A 22,854-nucleotide genomic window follows, 5' to 3' on the forward strand; every position below is an offset into this window, starting at 1 on the left:
TAAGGTTTACAAAGAAGTATATTCAATATCTTGTAATAACCTATAATGGAAAAGAATCTGAAGAAAAAATGTATATATATGTATAATATAATGAATTACTTAGCTGTACACCTGAAACTAACACAATATTGTAAATCAACTATACTTCAATTAAAATAGTAGTTCATTACAGCTTAAAAGAAAAATATAAGAATGTAAATATAAAACTTTTATGTACTAGAACGTGTAAATATATACTCATGGTAAAACAGAGCTAGCTACCTAAACTTGGCTTTCCCTGCATTGGTGATCTTTTAGCTCTGGAATCAAGGTGTGTTGCAACACTTCATTTGATAGTGACATGAAGCCATCAGAGCAGACTGCTTTGGTAAACCAATCAGGTTTTTCTGGAACGAATGCAAAATATTGCTTTCCAGCTGGAGTGATAAAATCTCTCACATGTTCTCTTTAATGTCCTTTCCCCTCTCACTGTGGGATACAAATGGACACAAGCCTCCCGGGGAGGATAAAGCCGCAGAAGCCAGACTTCTCAAATGATTCTGTAAAGGAGAGCTGGCCCACTGACTGGAAACAACATGGACTGTTACTGGCTAAAGAAAGAAATTTGGGTCTGTTTGTTAAAGACTTTAAACCTATTGTAACTAATATAGTGAAGAAAAGGGCAGTGAGTACACACTTCCACAGTGAAGTTGGCTGACACTTGAGGGCAAAAGCCGCTCATATTAGTGTCTGAAATGAGAGATTGGATAAAAATAATTTCTTCACTATACAATACCATCAGTAATGATAATTTTTATAAATTCAAGTGGCTTGCTCAAGTTCTGAGCCTTGGAGATACACCCCCCCACACACACGCACACACATATTCAGTATCTTAATAAGATAAGCCATCAGGATTTCTAAAGGAGACCCAGCTAGGGCAAAAATGACTCCGTCACGTGTTAATCATTTTCACCAGCTGAAATGTCAGAGATCAACAATGTACTACTGAGCATATTTAAAGATCACGCCCATGTGCTGCAACAAAATTTGAGTTGAATGCAGCCAAAAATCGAACTGAGAATTCATGCACTGCTATCTCCCCATGTTTCAGCCTCTCAGCTTTCCAGTGGGCTTTGCTTATCACTTTAGGTTTGCAAATAGTTTTTCATTAAATGCCATCTGTCAACTTCTGAACTGAAAATCATGTACGAAAAATGTCCCTTCTCAACAGGAGAGCACCTTTTATGACACTCCTGGCATTCTCTGGCATCCAGTTTCATTTCATGTTGAAAGTGCAATTAGGCTGTAGTTCACCTTTATGTTTTCTCAGATCTTTCTCCGGATTTCCCACCATATCATTTTACCGAAGAGACCATTTCATCTGCTAATAAGAATCCTTTTCAGATTTTTCTGACAAACTGGCATCATTTAGAAAAAGGCTACATATATATAAATTTGAGAGATGCTCTAGCTTATTTAGTCTAATATTCTCTCAAATATAGGAATGCCTCAACAACATTCCTAGCACAAGATTACCCACCTCTCTTGAATGCTCTCAATGATGGGGAGCTCAGTACTCTGCATGGTAGACATTTTTGCTTGCTAAAATTTTGCACTATTCCTTAGGACCTTCCACTCCCTGATTCTACTTTTGTTCTCAAAAGTAATTACTCCATGATTCTACTTTTGCTATACACTGTCTTCCTTTAATTAGAACAGTCTTTCATCAAATATTTAAATATGCTAACAAGTCTGTCCCAGCCTGCACTTCTTAGGCTCTTCCTCAGGTACCACCATTTCTCGTAAGAGAAGCAATCTCTAGTTTCTCATTACGTGGGTTGTTCTGGAGACTCTTCGTGTTTGTCAATGGCAATGATTCTCTGTATTCTGCACCCGTCATCAATCAGGTGATATTCATGTTCCCTTAACTCATGGTTGTTCTTTTTTCTGATCCATAAAAACTCTTTTTCCTTTTAAATTTCAAGTGATGTACTCTTTTCTTTAAAGGATAATTAACTTTTTATTGAGATAGAACTCACATACTACACAACTCACCCTTTGAAAGTGTATGATACAACGATTTTTAGTATATTCACAAAATTGTACATCATCATCACTCTCAAATTCCAGAACATTTTAAGACCACAAAAAGAAACCCTGTATCCATTAAGTAGCCACTTACCATTCCCCTTTCTCCTTATCCCCAGCAAACACAGATCTACTCTAATAAAGACACTAATCTGTCTCTATGGGCTTACATATTCTGGACATTTCATATAAATGGACCCACACAATATGTGGCCTTTTGCGTCTGGTTTCCTTCAGTTAGCATAATGTTTTGTTTTTAAGATCCATCCATGTTGTAGCATATATCAATACTTCGTTCCTTTTTATGGCTGAATATCCACATTTTGTTTATCCATTCATCAGCTGGTAGATATTTGGGTTATTTCTACTGTTTTGGCTACTATGAATAATGCTGCTATGAACATTTCGTGTACATGTTTTTATGTAAACTGTGTGTTTAATTCTCTGGGGTATACACCTAGAAGTAGGATTGCTTGGTCGTATGGTAATTCTATGTTTAACTTTTTGAGAAACTGCCAAACTGTTCGGCACCATTTAGCATACAATACACACAGCAATGTCTGAGGTTTCCAATTTCTCCAAATCCTTAGCAATACTTGTCCATTTTAAAAATTATTAGGCTAGGGCTTCCCTGGTGGCAGAGTGGTTAAGAATCTGCCTGCCAATGCAGGGGGCACAGGTTCGATCCCTGGTCTGGGAAGATCCCACATGCCACGGAGTAGCTAGGCCCATGCGCCACAGCTACTGAGCCTGCGCTCTAGAGCCTGCAAGCCACAACTACTGAGGCCTGTGCGTCTGGAGTCCGTGCTTCCCAATGGGAGAAGCCACGACAATGAGAAGCCCGCGCACCACAACAAAGACCCAACATAGCCAAAAATAAATAAATAAATAAATTTATAAAAAAAAAATTATTAGGCTAGTTGGGTTTTTTTTCAATATTTTCAATTTTTATTTTTTTATTATTTATTTTTGGCTGCGTTGGGACTTCATTGCTGTGCGCTGGTTTTCTCTAGTTGCAGTGAGCGGGGTCTACTCTTTGATGTGGTGCACGGACTTCTCATTGTGGTGGCTTCTCTTGTCGTGGAGCATGGGTTCTAGGCACGTGGGCTTCAGTAGTTGTGGCATGTAGGCTCAGTAGTTGTGGCTCGCGGGCTCTAAAGTGCAGGCTCAGTAGCTGTGGCGCACAGGCTTAGTTGCTTTGTGGCAAGTGGGATCTTCCTGGATGAAGGATCGAACCCGTGTCCCCTGCATTGGCAGGCAGATTCTTAACCACTGCACCACCAGAGAAGTCCCCTCCACTCTTTCTTTCATTCATTCAACAAACATTTTAGAACTGTCCTCTCCCAGAGTCTTGGGATAATCAATCTTTACCAGTATAGGTGGTTATTCAGATAGGTGGTATAATAATGTCTTTGGTTAGAGAAACTAACAAGAAAGAAAGAAAGGGAGAAAGGAAGAGTGAGAGAAGAGAGGAGAGGGGAGAGAGGCAAAGCAAAGCAAAGCAAATAAGCCATCTAGTGGTCACAGTGGGAGATAGCATGTGTCTTTTTTTCTACTAGACTGACTAACACAAGGTTTACTGGAGGTAGGACCTTGAAGAGGAAATTGAGGCTAAGAGGGGAAGTGATTTGTTTAAGGTCACATGGCTAGTTAATAGCAGAGCTAGGCGTAGAACCCAAACAAACTGACTCTAAGACCTGCGTAAACTGTGATTGTCTGACTCTTAAAAATGTGGTTTGGGAGTTCCCTGGCAGTCTAGCGGTTAAGATTCGGCACTTACACTGCTGTGGCCTGGGTTCAATCTTGGGGAACTGAGATCCCACAAGCCGCATGGCATGGCCAAAAAAAAAGAAAAAAGAAATATATATATATATATATGGCTCAAATGATTTAAAATTTGATTAAAACATTTTATACTGATTTTTATCAAGTTATGGTATGTTGGTAGCAAAGGGGGAAAAGAACATTGGTTGAATGAAGGCACTAGATGGACCTATGATAACATGAACATGGAATTATTTTTTCATTAAAAGGTCTGTCTCCCTCACCATATAGAAAGCTCCTCAAAGGCAGGGGGTTATTTTATTCATCTTTGTATCCCTAATGCCTGGCCTGGTGTCTCCTGAACGAATGAGTAAATGAATAAAATTAGGAGGCTTAGACTTTAGAACTGACTGTCATTGTCTAATTTTGTGACTTTCAGTAAATTATTTAATTCCAATGGACCACAGATTCATTAAAAGTATCATTGAGGGCTTCCCTGGTGGCACAGTAGTTGAGAGTCCGTCTGCTGATGCAGGGGACACAGATTCGTGCCTCGGTCCGGGGAGATCCCACATGCCGCAGAGCGGCTAGGCCCGTGAGCCATGGCCACTGGGCCTGTGCGTCCGGAGCCTGTGCTCCGCAACGGGAGAGGCCACAACAGTGAGAGGCCCGCGTACCGCAAAAAAAAAAAAAAAAAAAAAAAAAAGTATCATTTACCTTTTTTAATGATAGAGTTGGAAGAAACCTTAAATTTCATCTATTCCAACTATATTATTCTATGGGTCTATGGGATTACCTGGTCATTTGGAACACAGACTCATAACCAACATTTCAATAATAATACCTATGTTAACTTTGTCATAGTCCTAAAACAGAGTTTGAATATTTAAGAGAAATCGTGTCCAAAAGAGAAGTCTAAATAAAGTTGTGCCATGTTATTGGCAGTGTATTCACAGTATTTATGTTTACCCTCAGGAACTGCTTGAATCCGTTACTTATGCCTGTCCAGCCAGTTAAAACTGAAGGTAGAGCTCATAGGAATTGATACTTAACCCCTCATTTCTGGGTAAATATAAGAAGTTTGCCAGGGGAGAAGGGGCTACGGTGTTTGAAATGAACCCAGCAGTGGCAAGACCAGAACATTCACACGATCATCAGAATCCTGTGGCAACTGCTGGGTTCCACTGCTCTTGTCTCTCTTGGACTGGGATTTTCCTAGTCCTTTTCACTTGAGAGTGAAGGTTTTGCAAGTGAATCTGCTTTTACCTTATTAACACCTTGAGGCATATTTTGGAAATGGAGGAAGGTAGTGAGTATTTTTAGACTCCACTTCTGGTCCTAGCCCTGCCATTAATTGTGACTTTTGGTCAGTTGTTTCTCTGGATCCAATTTTCCTTACTTGTAACATCAAGAGGTTGACTAAATAATTACCTCTAAAGTTCTTTTCAGTTCTAACATTCTGTGAATTTTTTTTTTGTTCTAAAGATAAATCCTCAGCTCAGCTGGTCCCATCTGTTTTTTCCTGGGTTGACTCTCTTCCTCCCATAATAACTTACTATGCATCTCCACATTTTTGAGGCCAGGGCTTGGGTTTTACTCATCTTTCCCTCAGTACCTAGCACAATAACCAAGCAGGTGATTTCAAGGAGCGTCAAAACGGATTCTTATACAAAATTCCATCTTTGTCTGGAGGAGCTCACAGTTCAGAAGTACCAAGCATCATTAATTAATCACTTAATTAAAAGCTGAGGATAAGAGGAAAATCGGTTCCAAGCTCCTTTACCATCTGCATGTTCCAACAGGAAACCAGAGAGCGTTTGTAATAAACACTCATTGAATGCTTTCACTATGCCAGCGCTTTCCATGTATTATCTCAAGTAATACACACACCAACCTTATATTCTAGGTACTAATATTGTCTGTTTCACGCTTGAGGAAACGGACACCGAGAGGTTAAGTAACTTGCCTAGGTAATACCGTTACAAGTGAGAGGCAGCATCACTTGAGCAACATTGAGAAAACCTTGTGATTCTCCGAGCGGCCTGACGAGTCCAGAGAACAGTGATGAGTTCAAAGTACAGAAGGAGCAGAAGGAAGTGATCGTCTAAGGGAAGGCTGCAGAAGTTGGCAAAGAAGTTTGAAAAACAAAAAAAATGCTCTTCTCCAGGCTGGGCTACATAGCCGGAGTTTAGGAAAGCAAGCAGAAAAAACCGCGTAAACAAGGATGGGAGAGCGCCTGGAACCCAAGGGAACCGAGGAACAGGCCGGAAGTGGCGTCAACTAGCGGCGTCAGGTGCTTAGCGCGACTGCGGGGCCGGGAGGAGTTCGGGCCGGACGCGACACCCGGAAGTTACGCCCTGGAGGCGGTACCTGGTTGTGGAGGGCGTCGCGATGGGCGGGGCGGGGCGTCCGTGGTCATCCTGGAACCACGGATCCCAGGCAGGTAACCTGCGGGCCGAACCTGGACCGGGGCAAGGGTGAAAGTTGGGGTTGGGGGCTCAGATTGTTAGAAGCTCCAAGCTCGGGCGGGGAAACGTGGATCTCGCATGAGGTGGGGTCTGGAGGAAAGGCTTCCTGGCGTGGGACTCCCTGGAGAGACAGGGATACGAGGAACTTTGGGAACGGGGTCGTGAGGGCCGAGGTCGTTGAGGAAATACAGGCTGAGTCTTCTAGGAATCGGTCATGGCTGGGGGTCACAGGCTCATGAGTGTTGACGCTCGGGGGTGAAGAGATGGAACCTGGGCACTGAGATGAGCTGACCTAGAGTTCATTTCCCTCCTACTCCGTCCCCCGTCCTGTTCTGCTAGTAGGGGACAGCGACATCGTCTTTTCATCTCTTAATCCAGGGCAGTGCTTTGCCACTATTAGGCATCTTTAGATGCTGTCAAATGAATGAATTAATGAACGCACGAACGCAATTCTGGATCAGCTAGGGGAACTTCTGAACTTCAGTGCTCCTACTTGTGAATGTAGAAGTGATGCCAGCTTAGTTTGCTAATCAGTGGTTTTGAGGATGTCAGTGCAGTAGAGATTCGGGATATTGTTGTTATTGTTTTGTAGTTATTGAAATTTAGAAATGTGTCTTAATATTTTTCTCTGGGGTGGGTAGAGAGGAAAGGCGATCAATTTGGCTTTTTTCAGGTTCCTTTACTTTTCTGGGAATAACTTCCAGGTGAATGATACCAGACAGGAGTTGGCCATCAAATGATAAGCTGCAGTTGTAGCACTGAGCTTCTAATTAGTGTTCTAAGTGCTTTCTTTTCAGTAATATGAACTTGCTTTGTTTTTCGTAATGTTTTCTTCCTTAAATTGAGGTATTTTTACATTTGAGCTGTGAGAAGTATTTCATAACAAAGATGAAAATAGTAATCTATAAAAATCCAGTCAGAGGTTTCACCTGGTGGGTACACAAAAGGTTAACTCCTTCCAAACAGTTGTAGGAGGCTTCCAAAAGAATGAATCCCTGAAGGTTAAATTGTTTCCTTTGTAAAGTATTTCTTTTAGGTGTCTTGAATGGAATAGTAGCCTCAATAGTAGGCATAGACCTAAAGAACAAGTATTGTAACCAGATTCTTTTTGGTTGACAAATGGTTGTCAAAAAGTGCATGTGACACATCAGGCTTGTAGTAAGATCTGGGCATGAATCACTATCTAGATGCAGTGACTGATCTAGATCTAGGGAGGTGATTATGCGTATGGGTTTCATGCTATCAAATGAGGTAGTAGCTCCTAAGTGGTTCTAGAATGTTATTATTAGATTGGATATAACGGAGTAGGAAAACCTGAATTTAAGGCTTTTTGTTTGTTTGCTTTACAAAGAAGAAACTAGTAAGCATTTTTAGATTTAACAATCTAAGCTGTTCTTAAAAATAGGTTGGAAAAAACTAAAAGTAGGCATGTGAATACCTTGTTGAAGACATCTAATTTTTAAAAGTTTGCCTGCCTTTAAACCTTGTTTCCCAATTTCTGGAAACTGTTGGTATCCAAATCATCCCCACCTTTGTGTGCTCTTACTATGGTGCCACTTTTAGGATACATAAAAATTTGGTACCTCTAGATTTGTATTAATATTAATGTCATAAAGTCTAATTTTGCTACCTCAATGTGCTGTTCAATGTCATGTCCACTGATTTTGCACATCTAAATGCCTATATTCATAATAATTATTATAACTGATATTCATCGTAAATTGGTATCCAAGTGGTAACTTGGGTATGTGCATTGACATTCTTGAGGTTTTCAGTTTTGCAGAACTCTGAGATCTGTGGACGCTAACATGGACTTCATTTAAAGAAACCCACGGACCATTAATGGACAAAAACATGAATCAGATTGTATTTTGGCATTCAAATCCTAGCACTTTGGGAAAGGTAAGTTTTTAACTGTTTTATGTTAGGGAGAAATAGCCCTGGATTGGTCTAGAAAATTGTGGGATTGTGATTGAAAATATAGGCTGAACCTCTTTAAATTATGTTTTAATCTGGACCTTCCAAAGAGGTTTGAGCTTTGTTCAGTATATATGAGGCGATTGTTACTATTTCTCTGTAAAATTGATCAGAAATTAAAGAGATTGACAAGATATGTTATTCCTGGAAGATTATTGCTCTGTTTTCTTTGGGAGGTGGGGGGGAGATCTCCTTTCAACATTTTAGAGCCTGGTGGAGTATATCAACCCTGTAGGTATGGGACCTCAAGCAGTCGTTAGGTCATCTCACATCCAGGTTTGGCTCTGTAATAGTATTTGTCCCAAATCTAGCCAATTTTATTTTATGCCTTAGGTTAAAGCAAGAAAAGAGGCCCCTAAATGTCTTTTTTTTTTTTAATCCTACCTTATTTATGCTATTTTCTTTTTTTATTTTTTTCTTCTTTGTTCTTTTAAAAAATATCTTAGATGATTCATTCTCCAGGCCTTTTATCTTTCTGTCCCAGGGGTAAAAGTTCTCTCTTTCTTCTATTTTATCTTTCCTAGTTGAGGAGTTTTTAATTTTCAAAACTTTTAACTTCTAACTTGGCAATAATATTAGGCACCTTTTAATCACTAATTATTAAACTTATAGTTTTTCCTGGTCTCCTCTATAGATAAACTGGCTTCTTGTTTAGAATTTGTTCACTTCTAAAAATAGACTGTGCTTCTAGGAATTCATCTTTCAGATATATTTGCACTTGCACACAAAAATTTGTATTTAAAGATATTCATCACCATATTATTTAAAAAAAAAAAAAAACTAGAAATAACCTAAGCATCCCTCAACAGATATCTGGTTAAATAAATGCCTTCATATAATGTAGTATTTGCTGCTGTTAGAATGAAGTAGATCTGTAGGTGGAGATATGGAAAAATCTCTAAGATACATTGTTAACTGAGAAAAACAATGCAGAATGGTATGTATAGTATGTTTTCATTTGTGTTTTTAAAAGCATATATTTCTGTATATACTTGTAAAATTTCTTCAAATCTATATATATAAGGAACTACTGACATAGGTACCCCCAGGGAATGAAACTAGAAATCTAGAGTAGGAAGAAGACTCATATTTTTTCTGTATTCTCCTTCTGATGGATTGATTTTTTTTTTTACTATGGACATGTTTTTATTTTTATAATACTGAGAAACAAACAGCAAGGCTTTAGGCTAATTATGGGAGCCCACTATTATTCCTTATGACTTTTGTCCTTATGATTATTTGCACTGTTCAGAGGGAGTGGGGTTGCACAAGTGAGTTAAGTTTATTTCAGAGCTGCATGAAAGGTTTGGTGATATTTTAATAGGTTTTTAACCTTGACATTAGATTTTTATTCATAGTAAGAATTTGTGAATAAATTAGGTGCTTAGTGTTGCTGAATTCAGTGCTCATACACAATTCATACTGTGTGGCTGACCTTCCCAGGTGATATGGATGTTGTTACCTTTGTTTGCAAGCTATGTTTGTGTTGCATTGGCATGGTTCTTCTGAACCTCTCCTTTTTACCGAATGGGATGGACTTTATTTGATTTGAATTACTCTTCAGTGATTCTACTCTTTAAACACATCTTATCGTTACTATTTCACTTTGTTGTTGATGTCTGGAACTGGCCTAAGACATTTCAAAGAATGGCTTGTTCTCTCTGTTATGGGGGAAATTTGGAATAACAGTAGTAGGTCAGTAAAATGAGTTATACAAGAAATTTAAAGATATAATAATCTACATTTTGTTAGTGGAGGGATTTTATTTGAAACTTGCTTGAGAATAGGCTATGTAAGATACATACCTATATGATACTACTATCATATAAAATACGTGATGTGTATCTTGTTAAAAGCAAAATGAAGGTCACTAATCTAGGGGCTGAGTCATGATTAATGGAATAGAACAGGTTATGGTATGCCAGGTGTTTTATACCACACTTTGGCAGACTGTTTTGCATGTAATCATTTCTATTAAGTGATGTTTTGCTTCTTGAGATCTGTGGGACTAATCACTACTGGCCACCAGGAGGAAACCAGGGGGCAGGATGCCTAGAGTGGGACTTCTTATCCTTGCTAAGAGAATGGGTAACAATGAATTGAATCCAAGGGTAGACTGTGTTTTCCTAAGTCAAGATGAATATGGTAAAGGTGACTTATAGATGAATGTAAGTTATATGTAGAGAACATAGAATTGGGAAGATACCTGTGTGTTTGTGTATGTACAAAGATGTATAATACAGTATATATTAAAATGTGTATATATATTATTTCACATATTTTTAATACATATATTTTTTTTTTCACATACATTTTATGTGAAAACTACAAATTCTGCAGAGGAAGATATCCAGCTAATGCAAGAGAAAAAAAAATCAGAAGTTTAAGGCCTCAGAGCTAGGCCTGTTATGGGGTAATTCATAATAGTTAGAATAACTTGAAAAATTTTGGAAGTTTTAAGATCATTCACAGGGTCCAAGTGATGTGAAGGTAGACAAAAGCCTGAGAATGAGAAAGTTAAAATCTAGTAACATGCAAGATATGGTTAAGGGTATTTTTTAAGATTCTGTTTTGTGACATTGTTTTGGGTGGCGGGAAAAGAAGGAAGAACTGAAAAGGTTATTGCTGTTCATTTGGAATTGAGCTAGGTCCCTAAGTTTTTCTTAGCATTCCAATTGTGTATGACCAAGATGGATTAACTAGACCCATTACCTACAAAACAATCAGTTTTTGTATATTAATTATTAGAGAAACCTTGAAGAACAAGAGAATTGTTTTTAATCAATTTTGTAATTATATAAAAGGACAACTGCGATGTTCTAGGTTGAGGGCACTGGGACTACTTTGTTCAGAAAATAGAAGACTTTGGAAGAGTTGGAGAAACTCCATAGGAAGTATACTTGTTCTCTGGTATTTGAGGCCAAAATTAGTTCTAAATGAGAGAAGTTATAGATAGAACTAGTCAACAGTGGAGCAGATTGTGTCAAGAGGCAGTGAACTCCAAGTCATTAGGGTCACTTAAGCAGAGTTTGAGCATTGGAAATGTTGTAGAGGGTATTTCTCATTGTATGGGAGATTGTACCAGATTATTATTAAGGTATCTTTTAAATCTGAAAAAAAAATTATAGTGCAATAAAGTGGTTTATTATAGTATGTGTATACATTCTGTTATCCCTGTATTTAAATACTGAGAGGTAACTTATCTACCGGTCATTCACCCACCAGCTTCAGGTTACTCATAACCAGGAAATAAAACTACCTGAGCTCTCAAATTATAAGACACAAAATCTATATGCCTTTCTCAGGTCCTTACTCGGTTTATTTACATTTAGACACAGTTCTAACATGCTTAATTAACTGGTATCTAACTCCACAGTGTACTAGAAGCAACAAATCTGAGTGGGCTAAGTGCTCTTATTAGAGGCAGGCACATTGACAAATATGGACAAGAAGGAAGTCAGAAAGCCGACCAACTAATTTTAAAATTGTAGCACCTGGAGCTCTTTTGATTAGACGAGAACACCTCTGTGGTCATGGATATTCAAAATGATAACCCTGACTGAACTTAAATAATTTATGTTCAGTATTTTCTATTTAAGAATACCTAAATTTTAGAAAGATTTCTTCCGTGTGTTTTATAACGAAAGACATTATTTTGGCATTTGGAGAGGGTGCATGCATTGTACAGTGGAAAGAGCAAGGACTCTAGAACAGTAAACACAGATTTGAATCTGGGCTCCAATATCTCCTAGCTGTTCTATTAATTAAGTTTATTATTCATCCTAAGCCTCAATCTCTTTATCTATAAAATAGGAATTTACTGAAGAGTATGTAAAAGATTTGCCTATATTAGGTGTTAATTAAATAATAGCTATTATTATTTCATTATTACCATAAAGCCTACTCTACCTTGAATTTTTTTTCTCTTCAAATAGAGCAAAAACAAACTTATCTAATAAGTTTATTGTATATATTAATGCAAATAATGGTGATCACATGCTTAAAAAACCTTTTTAAAAAATTGTATAAGTAATCCATGTCCACTTTACAAAAAATAGGATATAGAAAAAAATATATGTGTATATCCCCCCAAAAGGAGTAAAGTCACCTATAATCCTCTACCACTATTAATATTTAAGTGGCATGCTTTATTTTTAAACTGCTTTGATATTCCTATAGGATGTCACTCCTGAGTAGTGACATCTGAAACTGGTTCTACATTACTACTGTTGGGAAACTTAAATTAATCACTACACTTTCTAATCAGAATATGCAGTGAACGATTGTGACATAGCACAATGCTGATTTAAAGAAAGCCCTAGTTCTGGAAAATTTTGTGTAATGAAAGCAGTTTTGTAGACTAGTGGGTGTAGTTTGGTGCTGTGGAGCTGGAGGGCCTGAGTTTGAATCCTGACTCCACTCTTTACTAGCGAGGTAAACTACCTGAAATTGTTTAACTTCTCTGTGCCTTGGTTTCTTCATGTGTAAATTGGGGATAATAGTAATATCTAATTCATGGGCTTGTTTTGAGGATGAATGAATTAATCTACCTAAAGTGCTTAGAGTAGTGCCTGGCACAAAATATAGACTCAGTAAATATAAATTGCTATTATTATTATTTATTTTTAAAAGCTTAATTTTTTCTTGGAAAAAAAGCAGGTTTATGGGAGCAGGTAAAGTAAAAGAAACAAGTTAGAATGAGCATAAATAGTCAGTGAGATTTACTGTATATTTTTCATTTGAGCTTGCAAAGTGGTCTGAATTTTTCCATTCTAAGGCTTTGTTAATTTTTCTCCCTGTTTAAATATTTTCAAACCATGATATTCCTAATTTAGCTTCTTTCTCTACCCCACAAAATCAACTTCATTTTATGCTGTCTCATCCAACAAATAATTTGGCCATGCTTTCAAAAATCAAAAGCCCTTTAAGACAATAAAATATCATGAATAGCAGTGAAAGAGATTCCGGAAATTATCATTAGATCATTTTATCTGACTACAGCCCATGGTGGTTCTGTAAGAACTTTAAATTCAGTTGCAATTTGAAGTGAAGAATGTTAATCAAAGTGATAAACCAATGAACATATTTAGCCATTCTGTACACTATGTCTTTTTAAAATTTTTCTTTCCTTTTCTTATTTCTTTTGTTCTTTCAGCATCATATCTAGTGATCTGATTAATTACTGATCAAAGAGTTATAGCTTTTCAAAACCCTTAAAAACTTTTATTAGACTTGCTAGTAGAATTTTTTTGTGTTTTGTTTTAAAGCATCCAGTACAACTTTTTGAAGACCCTCTGGCCTACCATGATTATGCATTCAAGATTTGAGTTTGAATAACTTCATCAAGACTTAGATCCTCTTCAAAAGCCTCAAGTGTCATCTGTATTAAGCTCTCCTTTGAACCCTCTCACAAAAATAAAAGCTTAAAGGGACTAAAATCCATTAATACATTCCATTTTATATCCTTTTCTCTGATTTCAATTTCCTTGGCCTTTAGGGTCTTTCATATTGCTTATGTCCCTTTAGACTACAGCCAAGAAATCAGTGCTTTCCAAAAGAATGTATGTCCTGTGGCCATAAGTTTTCATTGGTAGAGAAGGGTAAACTTGGCATGATAAGTTTAGAATCAGGTCTTTTGTTGTATCTTATAAAAACTTCAGTCAACACTAAGAAAATGAGGATGAAGTGGTAAAAATATTTAAGGTCAGATTATGCTCTCAGAGGCTACATGGTTTAGGGAAAAGAACCCTCAACCTAAAAGTTAATGGTTCTTATTCTCTCAGCTCTTGGGCCTAGGAAGGTAGGTGATTTAAGTAGAATGAAAGCATGTACCTGTCCAGGCTGGATACATGGTAGCAAGGCTATGTTAATTTTTGTTTTCTTTGAGTACATAGAATACTCCAGTGGGCTAATTCTAAGAGGGAGGAAGACTATAAATTTCCCTAAAATTATAAGCTAGCATTGATAATGCTATAGAGCAGTTATATGTTATAACATACACCTGGTTTGCAAAATTTGTTTACTAAGTTGCGACCAGCATTTTTTTTTTTAATGGAAGTACATAGAACAGAAAATTTTACAATTCATCCCAAATGGTAAGAGTAAATATTGTTTTAGTCATATATATATACACACACATAGGTATACATATATATAAATGTATGTGTCTGTATTTGTGTACTTGGTCATTAAATAAAACGCATTTTTCCCTTTGAGTTGCAGTCGCTGATCTAGGAGTATCATTTCAGTATTAATCCCTTTCCATGCATTTGGATTCTAAGGAGACTCAATGTTTCTTTTCACTTCATACAGCTACTTGTGACAAAGGAATGAACGGTTAATATCAGTTTGACTTTGGTCTAATTAATGAACTATTCTTTAGTTCATAGCACAGAGAAAACCTATAGGCCCTAAGGGTATTTTATTTAATATTCTAATACCATCTACTCTCACACCCAGACTGTTATAGCATTTAAGGTTGGTTTAACCTCATACTAGTAGAAAGATGGTATTAAATGTTTTCCCTTTACATTTTTTTAATTTTACTTTTATATTTCTGGACTAATAAAAACAAAAAACTCCTGCTTAGTTTAGCATTGTTTGAGGACTCAGTGGAGATAGGTTCCAGAGAATATAGTTAGCATAACTGGGAGTTTGATGGTCGCTAGAAGAGAAAATGCCAATTTATCTTAGTCTGAGTACCTAAATTATCTTTAATGATTTAAGATTAAATAAGCCACTGGCATTAACTTATTCAACTGCTTCCCTAAACACTGTTTTGGTGATAGCATTAGTTAGGAATAGGTGACTTTTACAGTATCCATGAACAATAGGTAATGGCTTCTTCTTCCAAGGGTTGCACATTACAATTCATTGGGGAAGAACTAATTCTTTAGTGCTTGACTAAGTTGTAACCAGCATTTTTTTTTTAAACGAAAGTACATAGAACAGAAAATTTCACAATGCATCCCACGTGGTAAACGTAAATATTGTTTTAGTTCTCTGTCATCTCCTAACAGTCCCAACCACCCTGGCCTTCTAGCTGATCCTCAGAAAGAAAGCTTTCTTCTGCTTCAGAAACTTTGCTTCTCTGCCTGGAATGCTCTTGTGTTAGATATCTATGTGGCAGATATCTATGTGGTTTAATCCCTCATCTTCAGATCCTTCAGGTCATGATATATCACCTTCTCAGTAAGGCTCTCTCTGACATCTTATTTAAAACTGTAACCTCACCCCACCCCCGCCATGGCATCCCTATTCCCCTTCTCTGCTTTACTTTTCTCCATGGTACTTATCTCTGACTGACATCCTATTCACCAGTGTTTTTTCCCAGCACCTAGCACAGTGCCTGACACATGTAAGTGCTTAGAACATATTTATTAGGTGAATGAATTTAACTTGTATTCACAGAGGTGCACATTTGGGACAATGAGTCCTATAAACCGAATTATGGGGACCTAATATTTTTAAGTGACTTTAAAAGATGAGTTAATTAAATTTATTTATAGCTTGCTTTGTTCTAAATATTTGAAGTAGCTTCTAAAAATGCGTATAGTGCAAAGGGATGAAGACATATAAAGAGAAGAAAACAAAGTGAATGTAATAGTAGCATTAAACTGGGTAAAGTTAATGTATAGAAGGGCCTCCATAGTGACTAAAGGCAGATTGTAAGTTTGACTAGTTAAAGAGTTAGCTTGCTCAGAAATGATAATTGGACTCGAATCATGAACTTTGTCCTGTGGCACAGGTCACAGACATTTGAGTCTTTTGTAGGGACCCAGAAAACCTATTTGGTTTAACTATAAGAACTTGTGAGATTACTCTTATAGAAAAAACTTGCTTTCTGTATTAGGAAATTTCCTACTGGTATAAAATGTAGACAGTCTATCCATAATAAAGCTTCTGCTGTGTCTGAGAGATGACAGTCATAGCTGTCAGCCTCTGCTTCTGTTGTGTTTAGGACATTTCCAAGGTTGATTCAAAGTTAGTAATCTGATATTTTTGAAAGTTTGCTGTCAAAGATACCAACGAGGACATCAATTACTCTAATTTCTCCTACTCATGAGGTAGTATGAGATTCCAGTGGTTGTGGCTTCCTTTCAAGATAGATAATTGGAGGCTTAGAGTTAGGTTTTTCTTTTTGTGATATACGCATATATCAAATTATTGTGTTGTATACCTTAAACTAATGTAAGGTTATATGTCAATTATATCTCCATAAAACTAGGGAAAAAAAGAAGTTTTTATACAGTCAAGCACTGAATTGGGGTGGAGGATTGGGAGTTAAGTAGGTGAATTAGACTTCAAGAAATCTTTCACCAATATATTGGGTTGGCCAAAAAGTTCGTTTGGGTTTTTCCATAAGATGAGCTTTTTGGCCAACCCAATAGTAACCAAAATTAGAGCTACCTTGTGTACGTATGAAGTTAAATGGGACATTATGCAGTAAGACATGTCTTTTTTTTTTAAGATTTTTTTTTTTTGATGTGGACCATTTTTTTAGTCTTTATTGCACTTGTTACAATATTGCTTCTGTTTCATGTTCTTGTGTTTTGGCTGCGAGGCATGTGGGATCTTAGCTCCCAGACCAAGGATCTAACTGGCACCCCCTGCATTGGAAGGCGAAGTCTTAACCACCTTGACCGCCAGGGAAGTCCCAAGACATGTGTTTGTGTTCGTGAGAAGTATACCTCCTGAATTCTGTTTTGTCTTTTTTTGTCATTTAAAACAAATAAATGAAATGAATGAAAACAAAACAAAACTGAGAACTGTGGAGATAGTGCAGGCCAGAGATAAAGTGGGGGATGTGAGTGGGGGTGGACTGCAGACCTTCCAGTAAACTTCGCCGTGCTTCATTAAACAAAGCTGGCATTTTGAGGCAAAAGGAGAGAATATTTAGCTAAGTGGTGTTGCACTGGCAAAATGTGCTTCTATTTGACTTTTTCTTGCTTGTACCTTTCTCCTTTCTATCTTTGACCTGGAGATAAACAGTACTTTTGGAAGTCACATCTTCTGCCCTGCCCCATTTTTCAGGTTGAAGGATGGGAACTAAATGAACATTAGACTTTTAGGGAAATGATGAAAACATGGATTTTAAAAATATCATTTATGTTCCACATATTTCAAAGTCAGAATATGGGGAAACTAATAACACCACAGAACCATTAAGGTGGACAATTCGCATAAAGGAAAAAAAAAAAATTCGCATAAAGGGAAAGTAATTTTACCAAAAGCTTTATGTATAACATGTTGCTGGTTAATCGATCATATTGGGTTATGTTTAATCTATAAGTATACATTTTTCTAACCGTGTATAAGTATACATTATTCTAATTTAAAATGTACTGATTTTGCTTTGCACATTTTATTTATTTGATGGAACTTTATTTTTAAAGAAATCAAGCAACTCTTCATTTTGGCATTTGATGAGTAACAGTAGAAAACCTGAGAACAGACAGAACTATCAGTGTAAAAATAAAGCAAAGGTCATCATATCTTCTAGCATAAGTGTTATAGAAGCAGAGAGCTCTTGTTTTCATTAAAAGTGCTGAAGTGGCAGCAAGAAAATATCCCCCAACAACTTTGCTGACACAAATTTTGCTACAGTGAGGACGAAAAAAATTGTTCAGGCTTTTAACTTGTTATTTCTCAAACTGTGTTACTCAGAATAGCTGATACAGCTAAAAGAGACTTCGTAAACCAAAAGGGTTCTATAATGATATAAGTTTGGAAAATGTCACATTTTTTTGGAAATTTATAATGCAAATAAGCATTTTCCAAACCTATGTGTGGCCAGAACTCTTTTTGGCTCATAAAATCTTAATAACCCTTGGAATAGGGTTTCAGGAAATGCTGTTCTAGATTGAAAAATAAATTTAAAATATATCTTCATACATATACACATGTATGCTAATATATTCTATTGTAATATTTTATGTACTGTTTAGTAAATAAATCCTGATTGTCAATGAGATTTTTATCCAATATCATTAATGAATATAGAGGTTAGAATATTAAGATAATTCAGAAATTTGTACATATGTACTAAGTTGGATGTGTGGTCATTAAATAATTGTACAGCCTTGACCTAGATAATCACTTATCTTTTCCTGGACACATTCTCTTTACTCGGCCTCCAGTATATCACACCCTTCAGGCTTTCCTCCTACTTCTCTGACTATTCCTTCTAGTCTCCTTTGTTGGTTTCTTCTCATTTTCTTGACCTCTAAACAGTGGAGTGCCCTAAAGCTCAATCCTAGGACCTTATCTCTTTTCTACCTAGACCCATTTCTCTTATCTACTCTCACAATTTTAATACTGTAATTACTAAAAAATTTTTAATCTCTAGCTTGGACCTCTCCTCTGAACTCCAGACTTATATATACATCTGCCAACTTAACATTTCCATTTGTATGTCTAACATTCATCTCAAACTTAACATGTTCAAAATGGAACACCTAATCTTCCTTCCCATCAAACTTCTTTTTAGTTTTTTTATCTCGGTAACAGACAATTAGATCATTCCTGTTTCTCAGCCTTGGAGTTATCCTTGACTCCTCTGTTTCTCTCACACCTACCATCTGATCCTTTAGAAAGTCCTGTTGACTCTACCCTAAACATACAGGCAGAGTCCAGTCACCTCTACCACTACCTCCTAACTTATTATCTTTTTTCTTCTACCCTTGCCCCTTTCAACCTAATAACACAGCAGCCAAAGTGATCCTGTTAAACAGAAGTAAAGTCACTCTGCTCAAAACTCCAGTAGCTTCCTATCTTACTAATAAAAACCCTTTACTTCTTTGACCTGATCTGCTACTACTCTTCACCAGGTAACCTGCTTCAGCCTTCTCTCTGTTTTAGGGATTTTGCTGGTACTGTTCCCTGTGCTTGGAATGATCTTGCAGAAACCATGTGGTACTTTCCCTCACCTCCTTCAGGATTTGACTCAGAGGTCACTTCCTCAGTGAGATCTTCACTAGCTTCACTACCTAACTCCCAACTCTCCCTCCTGGCCACCACACACATCCTTCTCAATCCCTTTTCTTGCTTTCTTTTTCTCCTTCTCACTATATAACATTCCATGTATTTTCCTTATTTATCTTGTCTATTTCTTTCTTCCAGCTCTAGAATGTAAGCTGCATGAGAGCAGAGTGATTTGCTTTGTCTTTTTTGTTCTCTGCTGTAACCCTAGTGCCTAGAACAGGGCCTGGCTCATAGAACGTACTAAATAAATATTTGTTGAATGAATGAATGAATGAGTCATATATGGAATTGCTTAAGTGGCTTAATTAGTTGAATATAATATTGTTTATTTGTCTTAATGTGGCTGAATATAAAATAATTAAAGGTTTTATTTATACAGAAATCAAAGTAGTTTTGACATAATGGGAAAAATCCCATTTAAGCTGAGACTGTCTCAAAATGTCAGTATATATTTATACTCATTTGATTACTATTTATCAAACACTTCATATTTTCAGGTATGCTGTCAATGTGCAATTAAGAAATAATGCTTTCAGGGCTTCGCTGGTGGCGCAGTGGTTGAGAGTCCGCCTGCCGATGCAGGGGACACGGGTTCGTGCCCTGGTCTGGGAAGACCCCACATGCCGTGGAGCGGCTGGGCCCGTGAGCCATGGCCGCTGAGCCTGCGCGTCCGGAGCCTGTGCTCAGCAATGGGAGAGGCCACAACAGTGAGAGGCCCGCATACCGCAAAAAAAAAAAAAAAAAAAAAAGTTACTTTTGAATGGGTAAGGTAAATATAGTCAATAGAGTGGTAGTATCTTTTTCTGAACTTGACATAGTATGTAAAAATAGATGTATTTAAAATGGTAGCTAGTTTAATTGGAGAAAATTAGAGAGCACATATAAATTAAAAAATCACTGAAGGGGCTTCCCTGGTGGCGCAGTGATTGGGAGTCCGCCTGCCGATGCAGGGGACACGGGTTCGTGCCCCGGTCCGGGAAGATCCCATATGCCGTGGAGCGGCTGGGCCCGTGAGCCATGGCCGCTGAGCCTGCGCGTCCGGAGCCTGTGCTCCGCAACGGGAGAGGCCACAGCAGTGAGAGGCAAAAAAAAAAAAAAAAAATCACTGAAGAAAGCGCGAGAAGAAAAGACTGACTTCCAAAGTTTTATGTGCTATATAATACAACTGCCCTTGTAACCATGTGGTATTAGTACAGACAGATCAAAATATAAGTAGCAAGATTGAAAACCAAAATTAGATACATCAGTATTAAAAGGACTATTTTGAAAAACGAAAACCTAAACCATGAATCAGGAATTAGCATGGATCCAATTCAGAGGAGAAAGCACTAGTATATGTATTGCACATTCATATATAGAATGAAGACAAAAATGGAAACAAATACCAAGATAAAGATTTGTGAAATCAAGTTGTTTAGATATAGTTTAACAGGCATTGAATATCAAAGTGATAACATTTTCTTAGTACACATAATTTATGCCAAAAATTAAAAGTATTAATAAACAGAGCAAAAAAAGCAAAGTGCTTTCTGGACATGATTTTAGATAAAAAACCATTTGTAGTGTATACAAAAATTTAAAATCTCTTAAATCTAAAAAAGTTCATATTAACTATAGGAGGAGAGTTTTGCTTCTGTTTAAGATGTAGAAAGCTGCAAGAGAACATTTCTCCCACTCTAATGTGAGAAAAAGCCTGATAATCCACAAAGTCATAACTTTTCTTGAGCCCATGAGAGAGTTGAGTTCACAAGGCAATCAGGTGAACTGAAATTCCAAAGACAAGCCCTTCTGAGAAGAGATGGAACACAGGAACCGTTTTGCCTTTGGCAGAGCATGGGAGGAAACAGCAACCACCATAAACGGGGATAAGAAGAGAACAGCTAAAATTTTAATGAATTCTTGAAGTCTGAATATGGGGCTAGAATAACAGTTCAGAATAACTGGGAACCCCAGACACAGGGGAGTCTGCACTCACTTCAAGCTCTTTTCTATGGGTCCCTTGTATTAATTTCCTTAGACTACCAAAACAATAAGTGCCACTAACTAGAATGAGTTAAAACACCAGCAATTCTATCACAGTTCTGGATGCTAGAAGTCCAAAATTGAGGAGTTGGAAGGGCCATGCTCTCTCTGAAGAATCTAGGGAAGAATCTGCTCCATCCCTTTCTCTCTCTCTTTTTTAAAAATCGATACTGGATATTTTTATTATTTTTTAAATTTTATTTTATATTGAAGTATAGTTTATTTCCATGCCTTTCTCTTAACTTCTGGTATTTGCTGACAGTTCTTGGTGTTGCTTGCTTTGTGACAGCATAGCTCTAATCTCCGCCTCCATCTTCACATGGTTGTCTTCCTTATGTGTATCTGTGTCTCTGTTGCCCCCCACACAACATCTTAACCGTTTAAAGTGTACAGTAGTGTTACCTATATGCACACTGTGCAGCACATCTCCAGAACTTTTTCATCTTGCAAAACTGAAACCCTGTACCCATTGAACAACTCCTCTTTTCTTCTTCCCCCAACCCCTGGCAACTCCATTCTACTTTATGCTTCTAAGAGTTTTACTACTCTAGATACCTCATATAAGTGGAATCATCCTGTATTTATTTTTTGGTGAACTGGCTTATTTCACTAGTACAGTGTCCTCCAGATTTATGCACGTTGTAGCATATGACAGTATTTCCTTCTTTTTAAAAGGCTGAATAATATTCCATTGTATGTATATACCACATTTTCCATACCCATTTATCTATTGATGGACATTTAGCTTCCTTCCCCCTCTTGGCTAATGTGAATAATATTGCAATGAACATGGAAGTGCAAATATCCCTTCAAGATCCTGTTTTCTATTCTTCTGGCTATACACCCAGAAGTGGGATTGCTGGATCATGTGGTAGTTCTATATTTAATTTTATGAGGCACTTCCATACTGTTTTCCAGAGTGGTGGTACTATTTTACATCACTCCCACTAATAACGCACATGGGTTCCAGTTTCTCCACATACTAACACCTGATATTTTCTCTTTGGGGGGTTTTGGGGTTTTGGCTTTTGGGATTTTTTTTTTTTGGCAAGGGGGATAGTGTCCATCCTAACCGATGTGAGGTAATATTTCGTTCTGATTTGCATTTCACTGATAGTAAATTTGAGTATCTTTTCATATGCTTATTGGCCATTTGTATATCTTCTTTGGAGAAATGTCTATTCAAACCCTTTGCCCATTTTTTAATTGGATTATTTTGTTGTAGGAATTCTTTATATATTCTGGATATTAACCCCTTATCAGATATGTGGTTTGCAAATATTTTCTCCCATTCTGTAGGTTGCCTTTTCACTCTGTTGATTGTTTCCTTTGCTACGCAGAAGTTTTTAAGTTTGATGTAGTCTTATTTTGTCTGTTTGCTTCTGTTGCCTGTGCTTTTGGTGTCATATCCAGAAAATCATTGCCAAATCAAATGTCATGACGTTTTCTTTTGTTTTTTTTCTATAAGTTTTATAGTTTTAGGTCTTATGTTTAGGTATTTAATCCATTTTGAGTTAATATTTATATATGGTATAAGGTTAAGGGTCCAGCTGCATTCTTTTGCATATGG

The 22,854-nt window shown here is 37.1% G+C and overlaps 1 protein-coding gene across 1 annotated transcript in view; it reads left to right on the forward strand.

Annotated features, from left to right (window-relative positions):
* The first annotated feature begins 5,963 nt into the window (after window positions 1–5,963).
* The window catches only part of MAP3K13 (mitogen-activated protein kinase kinase kinase 13), a 161,613-nt gene continuing 144,722 nt past the window's right edge, over window positions 5,964–22,854 (forward strand). Inside the window, exons 1-2 of the mRNA XM_024768525.1 lie at window positions 5,964–6,127; window positions 8,078–8,204. The gene's annotated coding sequence lies outside the window, so the exon portion shown is untranslated. The remainder of the gene's footprint in view (window positions 6,128–8,077; window positions 8,205–22,854) is intronic.

This window comes from Neophocaena asiaeorientalis, unplaced genomic scaffold (assembly GCF_003031525.2).
Source record: "Neophocaena asiaeorientalis asiaeorientalis breed wild unplaced genomic scaffold, Neophocaena_asiaeorientalis_V1.1 scaffold225, whole genome shotgun sequence".
Lineage (NCBI taxonomy): Eukaryota > Metazoa > Chordata > Mammalia > Artiodactyla > Phocoenidae > Neophocaena > Neophocaena asiaeorientalis.